This window comes from Xenopus laevis, chromosome 4S (genome assembly GCF_017654675.1).
Source record: "Xenopus laevis strain J_2021 chromosome 4S, Xenopus_laevis_v10.1, whole genome shotgun sequence".
Lineage (NCBI taxonomy): Eukaryota > Metazoa > Chordata > Amphibia > Anura > Pipidae > Xenopus > Xenopus laevis.
This window is the reverse complement of record NC_054378.1, coordinates 110,940,298-110,952,404: the sequence shown is the minus strand read 5'-3', so window position 1 is coordinate 110,952,404 and position 12,107 is coordinate 110,940,298. Positions and strand designations below refer to the sequence as shown.

Here is a 12,107-nt window from a genome sequence, read left to right as displayed (position 1 = left end):
GCAAACAACTCCTGTCCAGGACACATGGGAGATACATTTGCCTGTTAGAAATTGATCTGGAAGTCCTGCTTCAGGGAGCCTGGTTCAAGTCTAATGGTGAGTTGGCAAGTGACCCCCAGGATAAGTTTATGTTTCCCAGATATATTTGGATTGGCTGTTCCCACTACTGTAGTGCACTGGCCTGTGGCAAGCAGTGTACCCTGGAGATGTATTGTTGCCCCAGAAACAAAAAGTGCCACCAACTACCTCAGCTTGACCCTGTAATTTTGAGGGTTTATTAAAGTAATTTTGCCCAGCCACTCAATAACCACCCGTCAGCATACTATAAATCTAGCCCAGACATCTAAATACCAAAGCACACAGAGAAACTTGAAAAAATCCGAATATGAACCAAGCTAATCTTTCCTGCAATTTACTGCCGAGGGATTTCTGAAAGGCTTATTGTGACTAGTGCTGACAGATTCCTTCAGCTATAATGGCGAGTGTCAGCTGCAGTGTGGGACCTTTTATTTGTTTAAATACCAGGCTGCGACTCAATAAAAGCTTGATTGGCCATTTACTGCAGAAATAAAGACCCAAATACATAGTTTCTAGCATTCAGTGCTGAGGGTCAGGACCTGCTGTTGGGTAACAGGGTCTTGGAATGATAGGTATACATGAAATGACCCCAACCAGTTCAAATTGCATGTTTCTGACTTACACAAACATCTACTGGGAACAAAACAGATTTTAAGAGCCTGATTGTTAATGTTTTCTGTCAACATGGCCATGCTGAGAATTGCTTGATTATGTGAAACGTGGAACTATAATATAGGGCTGTCCAACTGAAGCACGTGGGCTGGCAATGGTCCTCCGAGAGATTTTTTGTATAAAATCAGAGTTTAAAATAAACATGCCTGTACTATTTCTGTATTGTAAAAAAAAGCGCTGTGTGTAGAGACAGTAGCACTATATAAATATATATACAGGTAAGTGTGTCACATCGTCTAAATAAATCCATGAAGGCGCAACACAGCACTTTGTACAAGCTTCTTACTCAGCCTTAAACACTGAAATCAATTAGATCTGGTTTGACTCAATCTTTGGAAGCCATGGATACTTTCAAAGCTGGTTTCAGGCACTAAAGGGTATTATGTAGCAACATGGACAATTAAGTAGTGATGGGCGAATTTATTCGCCAGGTGTGAATTTGCAGTGAATTCCTGTGATTCACCGCAGCGAAAATTGAACGGTGGCATCCGTTTTTTGGACACCGGTGCATTTTTGTCGGCGAATGTGCGCCTTTTCCCAAATTTTTCACCATTTCGCAGGAAATTCGCAAATTTTTCGGCGAAATGCCCCAAATTCGCCCATCACTACAATTAAGTGATCAGCACTACACAGCAGCCAGTCAGTTAATTTCTTTCATTGTGCAAACGCACTAGATGTCTAGATTAGGGATGCACCGAATCCTTTGTGAAAGATACGGCCGAATCCGAACCCTAATTTTCATACACAAATGAGGATGGGAAGGAAAAAAAATAGCCGCACGTGCAGCTAAAAAAAATTTTTTACTTCCATGTTTTGCCAAAAGTCACATGACTTTAAGGATCCGGCTTTGGTTCGGCCAGGCACGAGGATTCAGCCGAATCCTGCTAAAAAAGGCCAAATCCTGCCCAAATACAGTATTGAATCCTGGATTCGGTGCATCCCTAGTCTAGATGTTCACAGACGACTGGCTGGCCATCCATGGTGACATCCTCTCGCCTGGCTAGGTTGCCAATAGAGTGGATCTCTCCTGAATTTGGCTATCCATGTACTGGTCCAAGCTAATCTGATCATTGGCCCAAGGACCGAAGATTGTATTATACAGCAAGCATATAGAGACCCATTGGACAAGGAGCACATGAATATGCCAATGCGCTCCTCACCCAGCAGGATTTTCAAATTTGCTTGGTCATCTGGACGATTATCAGTTGGGTAGTCTGAGGATGCCAAATTAGCGGATTTTATTGGCCCCTTTAAAGGGGCTGTTCACCTTTGAGTTAACGTTTATTATGCTGTAGAGCAGGGGTCCCCAACCCGTGGGCCAGAACCGGGCCACGGACAGTCCTGAACTGGGTCGCCGAGCCTAGTCTGGAATTAACATGGAGCACCGTATTGGACGACACCGTGCCTGAATTGGACATGCAGTTGCCACTGGCCCCCCCAACCCCCTCCCGACCGCCCTGACTCCTCTGTACCCCCCGGTCCTTGCAAAACATTTTGCCCTTACACCGGTCCTTGGGTTGGGGACCGCTTTTGTACATTTTGCAATTGGTTTTCTTTTTCTTTTTGTGTGTTTGTGGTTTTATAGTTATTTAGCATTCAATTCAGCAGCTCTCCAGTATGCAATTTCAGCAATCTGGTTGCTAGGGTTCCAATTACCCTAGCAACCAAGCATTGATTTGAATAAGAGACAGGAATATGAACAGGAGAGGCCTGAATAGAAAGATGAGTAATAAAAAGTAGAAATAACAATAAATGTTTAGCCTTACATTGCATTTGTTTTTTAGATGGGGTCAGTGACTCGTATTTGAAAGCTGAAAGAAGGCAAATAATTCAAAAATGGTAAATAAAAAAAAATAATTAAGACCGATTGAAAAGTTGATTAGAATTAGACATTCTATAACCTATTAAAAGTTAACTTAAAGGTGAACCACCCCTTTATCCTTAGGAACTTCTTACAGACTGCCCTAGAGTATGGCACACAAGACTAGACTTGCCTCACTGTCATGGAATGGTTTAGATCGGATTGTGATGCTTCCCAGCTCAATGGACTCCAGAAACCTGCTCGGAATCCGCAGAGTTGAAGCTTTTCATACACCTGTCCGGCCAGTTTATAGGCTCCCTGGGCATTGCTCTGCTTCGACAGAGGGAACAGAGTTTTGCTGGTTCCATCTATTAAAGAAAATGGCAGTGCTACGCGTGCCGTGTACATTCATCAGAATAACTCTCATTGCCTTCGATGGCTGTTTATCTCTCTGTTACATTTATGGGAAGATTTATCGCATTGAAAATTGTCAAAACTGTCAAATTCGATTAGGGAGATATTCAAATTAGTTTCAAGCTTTTTAACAAAAATTTGAATAAGACTTTTGAGATTTATCATACACTAGCAATTTAAGAACTTGAATTAGACTATTCGCCATCAAAAACCTGCCGAATTGCTGTTTAAGTCAATGAGAAAGTCCCAGGGATCAATTTGGAGTTGTTTGCAGCCTTCCCGACATTCGAGTTTTTGGGTCGATTTAATTCATCAGAGTTTGAAAAATAAGATTTTTTAAATGAATTTTAAAATTTATGGGAGTTTAGGGGAGTTTTTAAAAACTCACATAAATTCGAGATATAACCTTTGATAAAAGTACCTCCCCAACTATTATGGCAGAGACAAGCGAGATTAGTCGCCCAGAGACAAATCGCTTCTTCTTCGGGCGACTAATCTCCCCGAAATGCCTTCCCGCCGGCTAGAATGTAAATCGCCTGCTGGATGGCATTCGGAACGCTTTGGCTTTCCGAAGTCGAAGAAAGTTTTCTCGTGAAGCGCTCCGAGTGCCATCCTGCCGGCGATTTACATTCTAGCCAGTGGAAAGGCAGTTCGGAGAGATTAGTCGCCCGAAGAAGAAGTGATTTGTTGCTGGGTGACTAACCTCCCGAAATAGCAGCATGTGTCTCTGCCCTTAATTCTACTTTCTGAAAGTCATTGGCCGTGGAGTGAGATTGTGATTTTATATGATTGGATAATAATACCCTATTCCCTGCTCCATCTGATCCAGATTTGCCTGCAGTGTGATGCTCATTAACATTAAATGTTCCAGCCTGTTAAATGCCAGAGAGGTCATTCATTTACAAGTTACGTTTTCTCCTTCCACAAACCGTGCCCTTTAATCCCATTCAGTAACTGCTCCGCTGGGAGGCTACAACTACACAGATGAAAGGAAACGATGGAGAATATGATCTTGTGGGCAATGAAGAGCCAAAGTGTTTGTACTTCCCCTGTCAGCTACCCTATAAATGTCAACATAAGTGGAACAATGTGAGAATGCAAAAATCCTAATGTGACACTCTGGCTTGGGTTGCTCATAAATAGAAGAAAAAAAGAATGTTACAAAAAGTATTTTGCTGCTTAAATCCTGCCGGGTCCCATATTCCACCTACATTAAAAGGAAAATAGACCCTAAAATAAATCAGGATTAACAGAGGTTACAGGATATGGGATAATTGTGAGCACTGATTATCTCCTTCACTGCTCTACAGCATTTATACACAATCTTTGCTAAGATTAAAGGGTAAGTCTATTCTAAAATTACTTTTAGCATTCTCTAAACAGATGTTTTATAAGGAACTTTTCATCTTGCCTTTTCTTCTCTTATGAATTGGTTACCTTTTACCCATCTTAGAATTTAAACCTCTATCTAGTTGTTGGTGTTATTGACAATGGCAACCAGCTAGCAGATTCATTGTTAAGATATGTAGGTATTATTATTACTATTTACAGTATACTCCATTCAATTGATTCAATATTATGTCTCCCTTCAATTTATCTTGCAGACTGTCAGACAGTTTTCGGTTGTGTTTCAGATCGAAAAATACCAAAATAAAAGACAACTACCAGCTGCCATTTGCCTTATAATGCAAGAGAGGGTTTTCTGCTGTTGGTGGGAATTATGGACAGCCATAATATACTACGTTTACTCTCTCAGACTGGAAGACATAACTCTTGATACTTGCTGCATAACCCCTGCTCGGTTGCTCCAGTCCTGCATGCAATAATCCAAAATGTAAAATATTGCCCTATACATTACCTTTAAGAGTAGTCTATTTGTCTTGTTTATCTGTGTGAATAAATTGCCTGACTATTACTAAAGGTTTTCCTTTACTGAGTTTTGTCTTACACAAGGTCAAAATGGGAATACTAAAATTACCATCAATCTGCAACCCCAATGGCTATACCCAATGGCCATACCCAATCTTTCTTTATGCCATTCTCCACCATTGCTATCTATCACTGCTAATTTAATTGCCAGACATCCTGCATAATTTCTAAATTGCTAATGACTGCCTCTCAGCCAATCTAAAATTATGTTGTTGCATATCAAACGGACATATTCTAGGGTTGTATTTCATGGCAAGGCAAGCTATTTTAGTGCTCAGCTATTTTTAGAATCATGGTCACTTGTCACTTTTGCATCAATATTTAAGTGAATATTGATATATATATGTATGTATGTATATATCCCTGACTGAACAATAAAAATTTGATCTGATCAAGCTGACTGGCAAATCAGGTGAGAAAACAACCACCATTCACGATTGAAGCCACCAGTTGAGCAGTCGTACCCACACTACGTGAGCAATCTGATCATTTAGGACCTGGCCTTAGTGAAATGCATCTATCCATCCACATGTGGGCCTGAAATGCTAAAAATCAGACCCTCTGCCGCCAGTTGACTTTTTAATTGCATCTCTGACCCCCACTCCCTTCCTACTCCCAACAATCTCACCATTCCCTTGCGGTTGTGCTGCAGGAATCTCAAGAGCCACAACTGAGACAGAAGAAAATTCTAGACCTATGTGTTTCTTATCACTTTGAATTCAAATGTGCAGTAAGTCGGTAAAGGATACACTCTGGAGATCCCCAGAGGACTTTCCTTGGTCAGACTGTGTAACAGGAATCTGGGAATGTTGAATAGAGTTTCAGGCAGGTGGGAGCTGAAAGGTTCGTCCTGAAAATACAAACTTGGAGTAATTATATGCAAAATATTGATCCCAGGGGTGCATTTCACACACAGCACTTCAAAAGGCAATTGATCACAAAAGGGTTCTACTTACTGGTGCCAGGGCCCTTGAGCAAAACACCTTGTATAGGTCCCCATAATTTATGCTCTAGTCTGCAACTCTTCAGCCTTTGTTGAACAACAACTTCCCCAACAGCTTTGAGCCATTAGTGTAAGAAATACTCACTGCCGCGCTGGTCCTCCGTTTTCCCTGCTTATCCAAGATGGAGCTGCCCAGGGATCCCACGCGGTCTGTTCCGTCGCTAGCGTAACAGCGTCTTGCCGCTAGCATCAGTATGGACGCCAGCGTCAGAATGGATGCAGCTTCACGACGCCAACGTCATCACGTCAGTTTTGGTGCCAAAAGAGGCCTATTTAAGATTCCAGGACACTACAGACTTTGCCCAAATATAGGTTCTTCTTATTGAGTTCCTGGGTGTTATTTATTGCTATCTTGATTGGATTCCTGTTTTGACTTTGGCCTGTTATTGGATATTGAACCTTGCTGCCTGGATTGACCACTTGCCTGAACTTTGACTACCCTTTTGCCTAACCTTATTGATACCGCAAACTTTATTGGACTAATTGCTTCCTCCTTGGTCCGCAACTCCAAACTGCACCTTTGGGCCCTTACAATTAGTGAATGGGGGAGTTATGAGGCAACAGCAAAAGGATGCAGATTGTAAAGCTCTGATATAAATCTGTTGGGCACAATGAAGTGTATTTACTTCCCTTGGCACAGGGCTGCTAATCTTCCCAAAGAATGCGCCTAAAAAGTGCAGTTGTCTGTTCCACCATTAAGACAACACCCTCACAATATTGAATAATTACAAAATATACCAAAAGCCAAGTCTAAACTCTCTGAAACCCCTTGTAAACAGCAGGTGATGCATTATAGGCCTGGTTTTAACTGTAAGCTCTTTAATATGGTTAATATTTGGAAAATGTATATGACTTTGGGGAACTTTTCATACCCTTTCTGTGTGCCTAATACCACCAAGTGCTAAGAGAGGATCACATGGTCAAAGTTTATTTTCTCATGTGACCAATTTAGTGAATTCAGGGGGAGCCAGCAAGTGCAGGCAAAAATTAAATATTGGTGGGACTTTGACAGCCACAGTGTTTGGCATTAGAATCAGTAATATTGGTAGGGGACCTAGATGCAGAAGGGTTCCATGGGAGGAACAGCTTCTTTTGAGGCGCATGGCCAGTCGGATGCAATAGGGTGTTGCCAGATTCACTGTAGTTTTGGTTACTTGAAATGGAATGTAAATTCAGGGCTTGTTGTGGCCCTTGGTGCACCCTGCAGCCATGTTATCAAGTTGTGCCTGAGTTGAAGCTGCTTTTGGTAAAAAAACTAATTTTTAAATGGGTGCAGCCAAGCCTAGGCTTTGCATTCTGTGCCTCCTTTAACAAAAGTACATCAACAGCTGAGATTATCAAACAGAGAATATGTTGACGAAATGTTCCAAACACCACAGTAATTCATTTCTTTCCATATCCCTTTGTGTGTATTAACTTTATTTACACTGACTTAACTGTATTTCTGAAAAAAATTCAGTGCGTCTACTCCTGCGCTCCCCTGCGGCTGTACGCCTGAAACCGGAACGCAGGGGAGCGCAGCTAAAAAAGCTCGTCTGTAAGAGCCCTTAGACAGACGGGACCTTTGTTTTGTTTGGATGCAACCCTGCCATGTTTTTCCCAGCATGCCACTGGTAAGCACTGGAAGCAGCACTCAGTGTGAATATGGAAGGTATGGGCAGTAATTGGGTATAAAGGATGGCAGAGCAGTGGTTTTTAAGATGCACACTTTTTTTATACAGAATATGATGGGTACAGAGGCTTTGTAATTTTCCATGAAATACATGCTCCTCTGTGCTACCATCTGACTTATTCAGTCACTTCCCCACAGAGGCCCCCCAAGGCCAACTGCATGCTGGGAGATTTCAGGCATTCTGTCAGCCATGTATTTAGCAGCCCATGAGCCAAAACCACCACCTCAAAGCACTTGTTCAATTATCTGTCAATTGATAATGCATCGGAGCATCAGCAGCCAGATTGCAACTGAATGGACAGCAATCTGGGTTTAGTGGTGGAATTTGATCAGCACCATGGGGAGTCGCTTTATATTACATGTGGAATCACCCTTAAAAAATAATCCAAACTGGAAAAATCTCCAGGCGGTTCCCTTGACCCGACACAACATCATGTTAGTTCCACAACATCATGTTGCTGTGACCCTGCCAGTCAGGAGCAATATTATGTGCCAGATAAGACATCATCGTGCCACAACCTGACACTAAATTTAAAAGACAAATACAGTGAAACCTCGATTTTAAGTCCCATGATTTTAAATTTTCCCATTTTTTCATTTTGATGGGTGCATTTCCCTGGTTTTAAGTAAAATGCATTTCTATGGGTGCATTTTACTGATTTTAAGTAATGTTTTCCTGGATTTTACATCTAAATGTTGTCCTGATGTTCCCAAAAACTGCTTTATTTCGTCTATGAATGTTGTTATTTGTGAAATAAAGAGGTTTAAATTCTAACCAGATGTATATTTTGCCATGGTTCTGCCTGTAAATGGTCAATTCTAATGAGTTTGCCCCTTATACAGTCCTGCACCAATCACTTATTGCTTTAGGTTGTGTATGCACATTCTCCCATAGTGTAACATTAACCCTGTGATGTTTAACCCTTGTTATTAACACAGTAAATATTGTATCTCAAAGTAAAACAGACTGCTGTGCTTATATCTTTTTAGCTCTTGAAGAAATTAACTAACACATTTACCTGGTTTTACGTTTTCCTGGATTTTACATATTTTTCCCTGGTCCCCTGAAAAAGTAAAATGGGGGATTCTACTGTAGTGCAAAGGAATCAGCTTCAGTGCCTGAGTGTAGGTCTTTGTTTCAAAGTTCCTGAGTGGATTCTATTTCGTTCACATTTTGTCTAATTATCTGACCATCCTGAATGCTGCATAAAGCTTTACGGAGAGCCTGTTTGAATATTTTACTACTGCGCTGCTGCTAATTCCTGTCTGTCCTACAGAATCAGCCTCCAAGTCCAACAGACTGCATGGTCAAAACACAGAAGCCCATTGGACAACTGAATATACAGGCAGCTGCACCAATAAGAAGCCATCTCAGGTGGTGTATACTTTTGTATTACTGTACTGCACTGTACTAAATGCTACAAGCAGAGTTTCTCATTTCAGCCCAAGTCTGGATATCCAATATTGTGTCAATACTCTATTGGTTCCATACAGTGCTTTAACAAAGGGTACAAACAATAAACAAATAAGTTAAAATAAAAGTAAATTGCAGTGGGCTCAGAAGAACACTACCAGCAATTGCAAATTTATTGGAGAGTTGCCAGGCACTCAGCATGATGTTCGAATAAACGTATTTAGCTGCAACCATTTACTACAGAGCTGCTCATAGTGGCTGCCAATCAGCTGCTAATGTACAATGTGCATTACATGGAATTACATGGGCAGTAGAATGTAACTAAAAGCCTAAGTGCTGCTTAAGCCACTATGATTTTAAGCTGGGATATTTAAACAGAGTTTGCTTTGGAGAGATGGGACGTGGAGCCAAAAATTATGCAATTAAAGGCTGGGAAACCATTTTATTTTATATAATAAATTTTTATTTTATATAATAAATTTTTATTTTATATAATAAACGAAGAGAGCCATTCCCTTCCTGATCTGTAAACCCAAGGCCATTTCTCATTACTGCCAAAATGAAAGTTTATATGTGTGCAGAGAAATAATAAACTGCAATAGCACTGCGCATAGACCTGTATTGGCAACACATACATATGCATCACTTGAATGAATATTGAATATGAATACAGGCATGGGATCTGTTATCCGAAAAACCCATTATCCAGAAAGCTCCAAATTACGGAATGGCTGTCTCCCATAGGGGTAAATTTAAGTTCCGCCACTAGAGTGAAATTCCGCAGCTCTCAATTCATTTCTATGGGATTTTGAAAGGCGTATTTATCAATTGGTGAAAGTGAAAGTTCACCCTTTGATAAATACGCCTTTAAAAATCCCATAGAAATGAATGGGGAGTGGCGGCATTTCACTCTAGTGGCGGAACTTCACTATTAACTTCACTCTTTGATAAATATACCCCATGGACTCCATTTTATCCAAATTTTTTAAAATGATTTCCCTTGTCTCTGTAATAATAAAACAGTACGGAAAAACTCGCGGCTCTATCCAACAAAGTAAATTTTCTCATGTGGTAATTATAAACCAAAAAAGACAAAAAGCTCACCCGGTAATTAGGTTGACTTGGGGGCAATGCCCCAAGTCCTTCTCTTACAGGTGTAGTGGTAAACTGTTAAATTCAAACTGTATGTATGAAATGCTCACACTCACCGATCATAAGTGGTGTCTCGGGTGCAGCGCCTGGAACCCGTAGCTTGGGGAGAATGCAGAAAAATTGTGTAGAAAGGCAGATGGTGTGTCGCAGGATTGCTTGCCTTTCTACGCAATTTTTCAATAATAAAACAGTAGCTCGTACTTGATCACAACTAAGATATAATTAATCCTTATTGGAAGCAAAACCAGCCTATTGGGTTTATTTCATGTTTACATGTTTTTCTAGTAGACTAAAGGTATGAAGATCCAAATTACAGAAAGATCTGTTATCTGGAAAACCCCATGTCCCCAGCATTCTGAATAACAGGTCCCAAAACTGTATCTAATAAGCCACACAGTCAATAAACACTGACAGCTTAAAGGGGAACTACTGCAAAAATGAAAAATTAATATAACATTAATATAGCTTTCTAAATACAACCAATAAAAATTTCTGTACTGTTTCTGAAATAATGACGTTTATGTTCAATATCCCTCTTCATTCTGTCTTCATTCAGGAGTTGGGTGTCAGATGAATGATCCAATATATCTTATAGGGGGGCTAGCTTTGCATTGAAGCTGTATTAGAGCTCACTCTATTAAAATCATCAGAAATACTATCTCTCTACATACAGAATTTGTGCAAAAGGCAGTTGTACTGAAATCAGTTATTTGAGTGAACTCTAATTCATCTGCTAGGAAAGGAAGCCCCCTCCCTATAAGATATATTGTATCATTCATCTGACACCCAACTCATGAGAGAGGAATAGCGAATATAAACTTGAAACAATGCAGAATTTTTAATTGATTGTATTTAGAAAGTTTCTTACTTCATTATGAAGCTTATATTAAATTTTCATTTTCGCAATAGTTCCCCTTTAATACAGCCCTTTATAATAAAATCTAGAGTGGAGATCGCCAATTTACTAACAGGCGTAGAGGACAATTCACTAGCGAAATAGTTCATCGCTAGCGCAGTTTCGCTAGTGACCTGATAAAATGAAGCTACATCCTCCTCAATCTTATGTCAGTGACATCATTTCCTGTGCTGAAAAAAAAAATTTTTTCCAAAAAATGCTGGTGTTTTTTTAATATTTGTAAAGCAGGATTGCCTTCCAAAATTCTAACTATTAAAAAAATGTTTTTACCAATTTGAGGGACATGTTTGTTTTAGGGTAGGCTCATATCTAGGGCATAAAGGATCTTTTGAATTTATTTTGCTTCCTTGGACATGTGTAATAATAAGTGGCCACTTCAAGCATTTGCACCAACATCTAATAAAGACGTACCTGCCCTATTCAAATTGACCTAACCGTAAGTGTTTAAACGAAGTTCCAATTGACAGAAATGAACGCTAGCGAAAGTTCGCTTGTAAATGCTCGTGCTGACGAATTGCCTCAACTTCTGAGCGACAATCTCCTGGAACTGCATCAGCCTGTCTTCCCATAGGCTATGATGAAAAGTCACCTGCGCTAAAGCACACGCGGCAAGTTGCCTCACGGAGGAAACTTTGGGCGACTTCGAATCTCCTCGTGTGAACTAACCCTTACAGGTAGCGAAACTTCGCCAGCATTCGGCTACAGAGACGCAACATCGCATTTTTGTGAATTAGCATAATGGTGACGAATTTAAGCCTGGCGAAGTGGTGGTAAGTGTGGTGGAGCCTTCTCTGGCGAAAATTCGCCCTTTAGTGAATTTTTCCCATGGTAGGCACCAACACTGCTAAACTACTTTATGTTTAAACCTTTCTATAGGCATAGGAAACAGTTACTAATTGGATGCTATGTGTAGTGAAGCGCACAACGTTGAATCTAGAACCCTATCACTGCCCCACCATGCTGGCCACCTGCTCAGTATACTGTACCTATATCATAACGTTATGATCAGTGTTTTGAACCGAACTGCTGATAAAGCAACAAAAATAACTACATGCT

At 40.5% G+C, this 12,107-nt stretch overlaps 1 pseudogene; it reads right to left on the bottom strand.

The window, feature by feature from the left end:
- LOC108715038 overlaps window positions 1–12,107 on the bottom strand; it is a 38,442-nt pseudogene that overhangs the window by 12,565 nt on the left and 13,770 nt on the right.